This window comes from Sorex fumeus, unplaced genomic scaffold, assembly GCF_029834395.1.
Source record: "Sorex fumeus unplaced genomic scaffold, SorFum_2.1 ptg000042l, whole genome shotgun sequence".
Taxonomy (NCBI): domain Eukaryota; kingdom Metazoa; phylum Chordata; class Mammalia; order Eulipotyphla; family Soricidae; genus Sorex; species Sorex fumeus.
The window spans coordinates 8,967,276-8,979,780 of record NW_026606099.1 but is presented as its reverse complement, the minus strand read 5'-3'; the positions used below and the strand labels follow the sequence as shown (position 1 = coordinate 8,979,780).

Here is a 12,505-nt window from a genome sequence, read left to right as displayed (position 1 = left end):
GCCCGTAAAGCAGTCGGCGGCCGCGGCGCGGCGTGCGACGGGGAGGCGGGCCGGCGCGACCTGGGGCCGGAGGGGCGGGGCCGGCGCTGTCGTGAAGCCCCGCGCGCTTTACGTCGGCTGCGCGCGCACGCGGGCCGGGCGGGCGGGCCGGGGCTGGCGGGGGCTCCCGGGCCGCGCACTTCCGGCCTGCGGCGGGGAGGCGGGGGAGGGGGTCACCGGAAGGGGCGGGGCCGCGCGGCGGCGTCCCACGTCTCGGAGGCCCAGTGGAGGCGTCCTGGGGTCCGGGATGGGCGTGCCAGCAGTTGGTTTTCTGGAGAGGAATGTTCATAGTTTCCTTTCCAAATCGCCTTTTTTTTTTTTTTAAATGTAGGAGTACTGCTATATATTAGGCGGATTGAATTGGGCATGAACTCCACCTTAGTTTTTTTTTATTTGTTTATAATTTTATTTATTGAATCACTGTGAGAGCAGTTACAAAGCTTTGGGTTTTTTTTTTTAATGTAGGAGTACTGCTATTTATTAGGCGGATTGAATTAGACATGAACTCCACCTTACTTTTTTTCCTTTTTTTATAATTTTATTTATTTATGTAGTATTGCTAGTTATTCAGCCACTGATTAGGTGATTGAATTGGGCATGACTTCCACCTTCCTTTTTTTTTTTTTTTTTTTGCTTTTTGGGTCACTCTGGGCAATACACACTGGGTTACTTCTGGCTCTGCACTCAGGAATTATCCCTGGCGGTGCTTGGGGGACCCTATGGGATGCTGGGGATCGAACCTGGGTCAACCGTGTGTAAGGCAAACGCCCCACCTGCTGTGCTATCGCTCCAGCCCCATTTTTTTTTCATTTTTTTATGATTTTATTTATTGAGGCCGATATTTATTGAATCACCGTGAGAGCAGTTACAAAGCTTTCGTTTTTTGTTTTTATTTTTTTAATGTAGGAGTAAAAGGTAAAGGCCCTCCCGTTGATCATCGATTTGCTCGAGGGGGCCCAGTAACGTCTCCATTGGAGACTTTGTTGTTACTGTGTCTGGCATATCGAATACGTCACGGGGAGCTTGCCAGGCTCTGCCGTGCGGACGAGATACTCTCGGTAGCTGGCCAGGCTCTCCGAGAGGGGCGGAGGAATCGAACTCGGGTCGGCCATGTTGGCTGCGTGCAAGGCAAACGCCCTATCGCTGTACTATCGCTCCAGCCCCATTTTTTTTCATTTTTTTATGATTTTATTTATTGAATCACCGTGAGAGCAGTTACAAAGCTTTTGGATTTAAGTCTCGGTCATGCAATGAAACATCCGTCCTTTCACCAGTGCCCGTTCTCCACCACGAAAAACTCCAGTTTACCCCATCCCACACCCTCCCCCCTACCTGTGGGGCAGATGATTGCCTTTGTGTGTGTGTGTGTGTGTGTGTGTGTGTGTGTGTGTGTGTGTGTGTGTCTGTGAAAGCAGAATAGGTCCAAGGCCCTGTGTTGCGTAAAGATGCTTTAGGTCGGGTATATTTAGAATGAATGAGGAAACAACCAATAATGACGATCGAATGTTTCTTGGCTCCGGCTACACTGAGTCAAGCTATGGTTTCAGGGCCGAGTGATAACCAGCCTTCCTCCACCTAACGTTCACTTTAGCTTGCTCATACATTGTCATACATTCCAAATCTTTCCATGGACTTTTTGGTTTTTTTTTGGGGGGGGGTCACACCGTGCATATTCGAGCTTACTCCTGGCTCTGCACTCAGGAATTATCCTGGCAGCATCTGGGGACCACATGGGGGTGCTGGGGATCGAACCCGTGTCGGCAGCGTGCAAGGCAAACACTCTACCCACTGTACTAGTTCTCCGGTCCCTCCAAGGACATGTTTGATTGAACACTTACCGATGATTTTGGGTACAACGGTACAAAATTTCCCCAAAGGAAGCTGCAGTTCTGTGCCCAAACAACCAGCCGGTGCCAGAGCCAATGGCGAGACCCGGGCTCCATCCTGCCTTGCACGTGGCCGACCCGGGTTCCATTCCTTGCATCGCATCTGCTCCTCCAAAAACCGCTGGGAATAATACCCTGAGCATTACTGGATGTGGCCCCCATATAAAAGACAACCAGCAGTGACTGATTAAAGTAAGAACTTAGTATTATACGTTATTGTTAAGTAATGAATTGTAAAAATAAAACCACAAGATTTTGAAGGTGGTTGAGGTTACTGGGTGCAACTTTAGATTTTCCGGTCAGGGAAGGTCCTGAGGCAGTGACGTTTGAGTAGACCTGAATTACAACAGCCGTGGGAGATGTCAGAGCATGCTCAGCTAGATCTAAAGCTTCGGACCGGGAACATCTTAGCAAGTAGAGGATTTAAAGGCTGGTCAACAGAGGATCGCAGGGTTAAGAGTAGTAGGAGATGAAGTTTGGGAGCTAGGCAAGGGTTAGGTCATGTGAGGCTCTGTAAAGGAGGGGTAGGACTTTGAATTTTATTCCCATCTTCCTGGAAAAGCCTGGAGTGGTTTTGTTTGTTTATTTCTGTTCGGGGGCCAGATCTGGCAGTGCTTAGAGCTTACTCAGGGCTCTGCATGCAGGAATCATTCCTGGGGATACTCTGGGGACCTTATGGGGGTGATGGAGATTTAATTGGGTCTGCCACATTGAAGGCAAGCGCCTTATCTGCTATACAATCTCTCCAGCCCTGGGGTGATTTTATGAAGTGAATGTCATGATAATGAAATTAAAAATTTGGAATAAAAAATTGAAGAGTTATCTGTTATCTTGATATGGTTATGTGAGTGTTATGTAAATATAGATATATATTATATGTGTCTATATAAACTATTAGATATGAAGATTTGTGTACTTGGGGCCAGAGAAGTGTTGCTGGTAGGATGTTTGCCTTAAATACAGTGGACCTGGTTTGATCCCTGGGACCCTGAGCCCTACCAGGAATGATTGCTGAGCTCAGAGCCGGGAGTAAGCCCTGAGCACCGTCAGGTGTCGGCCATCCCCTCCCCGCAAGAACTTTCTTTTTTTCTTTTTGGGTCACACCCAGCAATGCTCAGGGGTCACTCCTGGTTCTGCACTCAGGAATTACTCCTGGCGGTGCTTGGGGGACCACATGGGATACTGGGAGTAGAACCCAGGTCGGCCACATGCAAGGCAAGCACCCTACCTGCTGTGCTATCACTCCAGCCCCCCCCAAGAACTTTCACTGTATTAATATTGGGGGTACACTCAGAGTTGTTCAGGGATTATTCCCAGCAGTTCTTGTGGTGACCACGTGGTGGGACCATGTGGTGCTGGTCAAATCCAGGCTTCCTGCATGCATTGTACGCGTTATAGACTGTCGAGTTATGTCTCTAGCTGGAAAGGTTATTCTTTAGTTAAAAGGAGAAAAATGGATTATACAAATTCATGGATGGAGAGAGAGACCAATTAATGGTGACGCAGGAGCAGTGACAGCAGGCCTCCGTGTTTGTCCATGGTCCCAGGTTCTTTAATATTTTCTTTTTTCTTCGAGGAGGGTGCACGTGGCAGTGCTCAGAGCTTACCCCTGGCTCTGAGCTCAGGGATCACTCCTGGTGGGCTCCGGGGACCTGACGGGGTGCTGGGGATCAGACCTGGGTTGACTGTACTCTCGTTCTGACCTCCTCTTCAATCTTTCCAATTTTCAAAGTATAGGGTGACAAATATGCTCAGAGTTAGAAAAGTTGATTGGAAAGTGGAAGAGAAAGAAACTTCCCGGGCTGGCAGGAGTTTAATTAGACTAAGCATGACTCATTCTGTGGGGTTTTTATAGGACAACTGGTCTTTCTGTTCTCAAAGTTTCAAAGGATTCCCAGAAATGTCTTGTTAGTTTAGGGCCCCTTTGTGTGGCTAAGATAAGAGTAAGGTTTTTGATTCCCACTTAGGCTGGGGGGACTGTCTGTTTATTTAAGACCTTTAAGGTTACATATTTCACCATATGCCCTGGTGTTGCCTCACTATCGCTTAGTCTCGAGTGAGCCAAGGTCTGGAGCAGAGTTTATGGTCTTGGGAAATTGTAAACTTCCCAGTCTCAGAAAGAACCCAAGACTTGGCAAGAATGTTTAAAATGTGGAAGGGAGTTAGCAAAGGAACAACTGCTTGCAGCATCTGGAAAAGGAAAACTGAGGCTTCTTCTTTCAGTAGGTTATTACCAGGGTACCACATAGGGTTTGTTCCCTGCGTAAAAATCAATTTTAAATGAATATTTTATGAATTTGCTGTTATTATTACAGGCATATTAATATGAATTGAGGCATTTTGTTTGACATAAATGTTATTTCAGGGGCCACATCTACCGTACATTAGGTGGGACATTTGCCTTGCTTGCAGCTGACCCTGGTTTGATACTTGGCCTTCCATCTGGTCCCCCAAACCTGCCAGGTGTGATCCCTGAGCACAGATCCAGGAGTAACCCCGGAGCACCGCTGAATGTAGCTCAAAATATTTAAAAATAAATTACTTTTTCGTTGTAACTTAAAAATAAATTAAGTTTTGTGCCCCTCCCCCCAAAAAAAAGAGATAAGTATGGTAGGATCTAGGGTACTGAGCTTGCTGTGTTCTTCATTTATTTATTTTTGGCTTATGGACCACACCGGTCATGCTCACGGCTTACTCCTGGCTCTGAGTGGGGAACTCGGGGGACCATATGGGGTACCAGGGATTGAACCCGGTTGGCTGCATGCGAAAACAAAACCCTACCCACTGTACTATCTCAGCTCTCTTCCTGTGCTGGCCATGTCAACATTGGCTCAACGTTGGCTTCTGTAATCGAGCTGAGAGAAGATGGTGGTTCGGGTTTGAGTACAGAGATGGGAAGGGACAGACACAGGCATAGTTTGGAAGCAAACATGATGACTGATTGGCTGTGAAAGGCGCAGGAGAGGGAGCACGCAGAGATGACTGGCTCTGCACTCAGGAGTTCCTCCTGGTGGTGTTGGGGGACCCTACGGGATGCCGGGAATCGAACCCAGGTCTGCTGCGTGCAAGGCCAACACCCTACCCGCTGTGCTATCACTCCGGCCCCAGACTCCCAAGTTTTTAGCGTGGACATCTGGATGTGCCGTTTGCTTAGACTGCAAATGCTGAGGTGGAGCAGGTCTGGAGAGATTTGATCACCTAGGGAATTTTAAATCATTCCAAGTTGGCAGGACTGGAGTGAATCCCAAAGACTGTGCGTTTCTAGCTCTCGGGATAGGAGAGTAACCGAGTCCCCTAAGTTCCCTCTCCTTGCCTCCCCTCCCCTCCCCCCACTCCTCACTCCCCCCCTTATCCTTCCCTCCCCTCCCCTGGCCTCCCATATTCATCCCCCTTCCTCCCCTTTCCTGGTCAGGGTTTTTCTTTCCGGGTTCTGTGCTCAGGACTGAGCGCTGGCAGTCTCAGGGGGCCGTAAGTATGTGTCACGGATTGAATCAGGGCCAGCCACATGCCAGGTGAACACGATTTCTAAGCCTGTACTATTTCTTGACGATTAACCCGACTGTTTATTGCCCCAAAGCCCCCCCCCCCCCCCCCCCCCGCGCTGGAGTCATTTACAGAGATTCAGAATGATTTTCAGTACAAATGGATTCCTACGTAAAGATTATTTTGATTCTTTTGCAGCCAAAGGGAATTGTCATGTTTGTACATTGTCCACGTAAATAAAGACCAGGCCTAAAAGCTGAAAAAATGAAAATTCTGTATTTATTCTGGTCATATTGGAATTAAAAAAAATATCGATCATTGATAATCCCATCAACGGCCAAGACCCAGAGACTATAAAACCCAGCTCCCGGAAGTGCATGGCCGAATTCGCGGCCGCGCGACACCTTATTATCTCATTCCTACTTTGGACAACCTGGCAGGCTACCGAATGTCACCTGCCCACACGGCAGAGTCTGGCAAACTCCCCGTGGCGTACCCAATATGCCAAATACCAGTCACAATGATGGGTCTCATTCTCCTAACCCTGAAAGAGCCTTGAATATGGCACTTTTTAAAATCTCAGGGCTAGGACGAAGGAGACATTACTGGGGCCTGCTCGAGGCAATCGACGAACAACAGGATGGTCGTGATCGTCATGATCGTGATTGATCATTGAAGAGAGTGGATTTTAGAAAAGCCAAATCAGGTAGGACCAGATGTGGCTGAGAGAGATTCTCAATTCCCGAGCACTTCCCAGGGCTAATCCAGGCACGAAACTAGCTTATTTAGTCCTCACTTGAACCCTCTAAAATGAATATTTCTCAGGGTTTACTCCTGGCTCTCCACTCCGGGGCTGGAGCGATAGCACAGCGGGTAGGGCGTTCGCCTTACACGCGGCCAACATGGCCGACCCGAGTTCGATTCCTCCGCCCCTCTCGGAGAGCCCGGCAAGCTACCGAGAGTATTCGATATGCCAGACACAGTAACAACAAAGTCTCCAATGGAGACGTTACTGGGCCCGCTCGAGCAAATCGACGATCAACGGGAGGGCCTTTTTACCTTTACTCCGCTCCGGGATCACTCCTTGAGCTGAGAGCTGACCACGGATTTGAACTGGATTGGCCTCTGTGCAGGGGAAGTGCTTTCACCCCTGTGCTATCTGTGTCTCTGGCCACACGAGTCGAAGTCTTACACTGATCATCCTCATCCTGACTTGTTTCTCTCTTCCTCCTTCACTTCTTGGTTTTGGATTTGGTTTGGGGTCAGGCTGGCGGTGCTCTGGGGCCTTTGCCTTTGGATTTGGTTTGGGGTCAGGCTGGCGGTGCTCTGGGGCCTTTGCCGGCCGCACGTGCTTTGTGTGCCCTTAGCCCCGTGAGCAATCGCTCTAGTCCATCCCCATTTATTTGCTTAGTTATTTTGGCCTCACCTGGCTGTGCTCAGGGCTTACTCCTGGCTCTGTGATCCGGGATCAGGCCTGGTGGGACAAGCAGGGGGCCATTTGGGTGCTGGGCAGCCGCATGAGAGACAGGTGCCCAGCCTACTCTACTACTACCTTTCTGGCCAGTATCCCTCCACTTTTTGTTTTTTTTAGTTTTATGATTTTTATTTTTATTTTTTTAAAATTTTTATTAGTGAAACACCATGAGGTACAGTTGTAGACTTACAAGTTGTTGTGCTTGGGCTTCAGTTATACAATGATACAGTACCCATCCCTCCACCAGTGCCCATTCTCCATTATTTACATTTTTTAAAAAAATTTTTGTTAGTGAAACACCATGAGGTACGGTTGTAGATTTACAAATTTTTGTGTTTGGGTTTCAATTGTACAATGATCAAGCGCTCCCTCCACTTCGAAGGCCTATCAAAATATTGATAGACCTTTGTATCCACTCACATAGTTCAGTGTTGTCTTCTTATTTTTTTTGGGGGGGGGGAAAGGGGGTTTGGAGCCACATCTGGCAATGCTCAGGGGTTAATCCTGGCTCTGCACTTAGGAATTACTCCTGGGTGAGATGCCTGAGATGGAGCCTGGGTCAGCTTCATGCAAGGCAAGCGCCCTGCTCACTGTACTGTCTCTCTGACCTCATCCCCTGTCTGTTTTGCTTAATTAATATTTGGGCTAGCCCTGGTGTTGCTTAGGGGACAATGGGACACTGCAACTCAAACCTGGGTCTCCTGAATGCAAAGTGGACCCTGAGCCTTTTGAACTCTCTCTCTCCAGCTTGCAATCTTTTTTTATTTCAAGGTCATCAGGTAAGCAAGCTTAATTCCATCAGCAGCTTTAATTACCCACTGTCATGTAATATTTCATATTCCAGGATTCCAGGCACCAAGAACTTTAGGTGGGCATCTCTGAGGAGACCATTATTAACTCCCAGAGAAAGATATTACTAAATGTAGAGTTGCCACAATGTAACATTCACAGTGTGCATGATAAATGATTATTTCATATACGAAGAACGTGAGAAATGTGAGCCAGTCTTGAGGAACAATCTGTCAACAGGAGCCAGTCATAGATTGGGAGAGGAAGAGTAGCAAGCGAGAGAGAAAAACACCAATGAAGAAAATGGCATCCGCTTATCACTGTCAAAACACAGAAAGCCAGAGGCCAGAGCTATAGCACAGTGGGTAGGGCGTTTGCCTTGCATGTGGCCGACCTGGGTTCGATCCCCAGCATTCCATATGATCCCCTGAGCACTGCCAGGAGTATTTCCTGAGTGCAAAGCCAGGAGTAACCCCTGAGCATTGCTGGGTGTGACCCGAAAAGGGGAAAAAAAAAAACCCCACAGAAAGCCAAATCAGTCATGACAAAAAGCCAGTGATAACCAGAAATCTTGAAAGGACTCAGAAAAAGAAGTGATGTTACTCGCAGAAGAGTTATTTTCTTGGTCGTGAGATTTCATATACTTTAGGAAACAGAAGACATGCGCCACCATTATTATGTAATCAGGAAAGATCATTTGGCAGTAAAAATAATCAAGTACTCCTAAACCCTCCACCATGGATGTAACTTGGAAATGTGCTGAGTGAAAAAAGCTAGTCATGGAAGCCCAGCTACCGCATAATTCTACTTACATGAAACAGCCAGAACTAGGCAATTCTGTTAGACATAGAAAATAACTGGTGGCCATCTAAGAACTGATTGGGAAGCCACTCCCCAAAATGTTAAGAGAATGAAAGCATATTATTAGCATATTATTTAGGTGAACATGTTACAACAACTACAGCATAAAGAATGGTGGTGGAAGGATTTCTTTTTTCCCTTTTTTTGTGTGTGTGTTTGGGCCATACCCTGGTGGTGCTCAGGAATTACTCCTGGCAGGCTCAGAGAACCATATAGGACAATATAAACTAACCAACCCTCTGTACTATCGCTTCGGCCCCAATATTTCTATTTTCTAACTGAAGAAATGATAAGGTAGAGGGTGAAAATTTTAATAAATATATTCTTTTTTTTTCCCTTTTTGGGTCACACCCGATGATGCACAGGAGTTCCTCCTGGTTCATGCTCTCAGGAATCACTCCTGGCGGTGCTCAGGGGACCATATGGGATGCTGGGCATTGAACTTGGGTCGACCGTGTGCAAGGCAAACGCCCTACCTGCTGTGCTATTGCTCCAGTCCCCCAATGAATATATTCTAAACCTTACAGGAAGCATTAAAAAACTCCAAGGGGGCTGGAGAGATAGTACAGTGAGTAGGGTGCTTACCTTACACATGGTCGATCTGAATTCTATACCCTCTGTGGTCCCCCGAGTCTATCAGGAATGATCCTCGCGTGCTCTACCAGGAGCAATCCCTGAGTGCAGAGCCAGGAGTAAGCCCTGAGCACCACCAGATGTAGTCTCATTAAAAAAAAAAAAGAAAGAAACATTAACTAAAATCAATTAATGTGAAATTCTAAAAATTTCTGTAAACCATGGCAGAAAAGGAAGAATTTACAATAAAATGAAAACCAGAACAAAAAAAAAAAGAAATTCTATAAGAAGCACGTTTTAAAATTTGTTTTGGGTTCTATCTGGCAATATTTTAAGGGGACTCAGAGGAACCGGGTGGGTCCGAGGATGGAAGGGCTCTTACATACAGCTCAGACTCTCTAACTTTTGAGTCGTCTCTCCAGTCCCTAAACACATTTGGCGGGAGGGTATTGGGCCTCACCTGGCAGTGCTCAGGGACCCCTCCTCGCAGTGCTGGTGGTGCTGAGAATTGAACCAGGGGTCCTCCACATGCAGGGCATTTCCTTTTTATCCGGGCTTAAACACATTTATTTTTTTGTTTACTTTTTGGGTCATACCCGGCAATGCGCAGGGGTTATTCCTGGCTCATGCACTCAAGAATTATTCCTGGCGGTGCTCAGAGGACTATATGGGATGCTGGGAGTTGAACCCGGGTCGGCCGCGTGCAAGGTAACCACCCTACCTGCTGTGCTATCGCTCCAGCCCCTTAAACACATTTTTAAGGGGCAACTCCTAATTTGAGTCTTCTTTTTAAAAAAATATTTCTTTTTTTTCTTTTTGAGTCACACCGGCGATGCACAGGGGTTACTCCTGGCTCTGCACTCAGGAATCACCTCTGGCGATGCTCGGGGGACCGTATGGGATGCTGGGAATCGAACCCGGTTCGACTGCGTGCAAGGCAAACACCCTACCCGCTGTGCTATCACTCCAGCCCTTTAAAAAATATTTATAATTAACACCTGAAGAGGCTCAGGAATCACTCCTTCCTCTGCACTCAGGAATTATTCCTGGCAGTGCTTGGGGGACCTTGTGGGGGGCTGGGGATTGAACCATGGTTGGTCACATGCCAGGCAAAGATCCTCTCCATTGTGCTGTTGCTCCGGCCCCTAATTTGAGTCTCTTTAACATGTTTCCTGAGTCGCCCTACTTCCCAGGTTCACACTGCAGCTCTGTTCCTGGTCAGCCCTGCTAAACAAGGAGAGAAGATTAATATCACGGAGGGACAAGGAAACTGAACAGAAGCTGAAAGCGTTTTTGGGGGACCTCGAGGAATTGGAAACATGCAATGGTGGTAACTCAAGCCCATGTTCAGTCTTCATGCCCAGAGACTTCTTCATGCAGGTGTTCTAGCATGTGTCGAGGAGAGTGGGAAGGGTGTGGCCAGGTGTCCCTAGTTGAAGGTTCTGCCCACTGGAATAGCCACCTCAGGAGAGGAAGGGCAGGTGGCCAGGGTTCCGTTGAGCTCACTGTTCCTCGTGGCCTTCCACGGGCTTCTCTTCCTAACCCTTTTGCATCAGCTGCTGCAGATGCCTTGAGGAGCCGGGCAGCTCGTGGCCATGACTGAAGCTGCCTGGTTGGCATCGTGGCAGGCTGCACGCAGAGAATATGCCCCCTGCAACCAACATTGCTCACACAGCATCCCTGAGCTCCTCATCACTTCTCCTCCTTCTGTTGGATACCACGTGACCCGATCTGGCAACTGGAGTGTCCATGGAAGCCTCACGGATCACTTTGGGGGGACGCGTGTGAAGGCTGCCCAGTGGTCTGCTCTGAGCCACTCCTGTTTCCGGTGGAAAAAGCAGAGCCGTGGGTATAAGCAGCCCGAATCCCTGAGTCTTTGCTGGTAGGAAGGCTCCCTTGAAAAGTCTCCCTTTTCTGGGGCTGGAGCGATAGCACAGCGGGCAGGGCATTTGCCTTGCATGCGGCCGACCTGAGTTCGATTCCCAGCATCCCATAGGGTCCCCTGAACACCGCCAGGAGTAATTCCTGAGTGCATGAACCAGGAGTAACCCCTGTGCATCGCTGGGTGTGACCCAAAAAGCAAAAAAAAAAAAAGTCTCCCTTTTCACTTTGGACACTGAACCAGAAACAAACCATTCTGTTATACCCCTTCTGTTTGGGTATCAGATGCAGGCCGGTCCTATACACTTCCGTGTGTGCGCCCGCCAGAAACTAATCTCCCAGGGCCTCATACATGTGGGGCAAGTGCTCTACCACTGAATGACACCCCAGACCCCTATATGCTTTTGCTGTTGTTCTGTTTCGGGACCACATCCGGCAGGACTCAGGGCTTATTCTTGGCTCTGTGCTCAGGGATCACTCTGAGCGGTGATCAGGGGACCCTATGGGGTGCCAGGGATCGAGCCCAGGGATTGGCTGTGTACAAGGCCAGTGCCCTGCTTTGCTGTCTGATCTCTCCACACATGTGCTTACCTTTTTTTAAAAAAACTTGTACCTTCCCCTTGCACCTTATATAAACTCTGTGGTTTACAAAGTTGTTCGTGATGATTTGCTATAGACATTCAATATACCAACACCAGTCCCACCACCATTGCATATTCCCACCACCATTATCTCCAATTTTCCCAGTCACCCCTTAAGCCTGCCCCGTGGCACAGCAGGTAGGATGTTTGCCTTGCACGCGGCCGAAACGGCCGACCCGAGTTCGATTCCTCCGCCCCTCTCGGAGAGCCCGGCAAGCTACCGAGAGTATCTCGCCCGCACAGCAGAGCCTGGCAAGCTCCCCATGACGTATTCGATATGCCAAATACAGTAGTAACAAGTCTCACAATGTTACTGGGCCCGCTCGAGCAGATCAGTGAACAACGGGAGGACAGTGACAGTGATTATTATTTTGGTAAATGAATGATCAAAGAATGTTTCCTTAGAAGAAAGTTAGTGATGATTGTGTATCTCACCACGGAGCTGTTAAGCCCTTATATAAAAGATTACTGAAATGTTGTTACAGGTTAGGCCTTCTATGTTGTTAACAGAGATTGGATGCCTCTACATTCCACCCCATCCAATCTGGTGTGTTGCTTCTGGTTTACCAGTGTTGTAGAGTGTGTCACACGGCTGCAAATGCAGCCATACAGTCCAGGAAGTCTAAAATTTTTAATGGGTGATAAAGCTGGAGTTAAATTTTAAACTGGGGGTGTTTTGGGGGTGTGTGTGACTTCCAGGGTTTTCCAGAAGTACAGTGAGGTGGGGGAGGTAGCCTACCCCTGACTCCATGAAAGCCTGGAAATTTCAGTCACAAAACCCCATGCCTGAGTTTTTCATCAGATTAATTTCTGGATGAGGCTCGTCCCAAGCAGTGAATTCTGCAGGGAACATGGAGGTGATCGTAGAGTGTGGAGGT

General features: G+C 48.1%; 1 protein-coding gene across 1 annotated transcript in view; it reads right to left on the bottom strand.

The window, feature by feature from the left end:
• TNS2 (tensin 2) overlaps positions 1 to 12,505 on the bottom strand; it is a 280,320-nt gene that overhangs the window by 48,537 nt on the left and 219,278 nt on the right. The window lies entirely within an intron of this gene.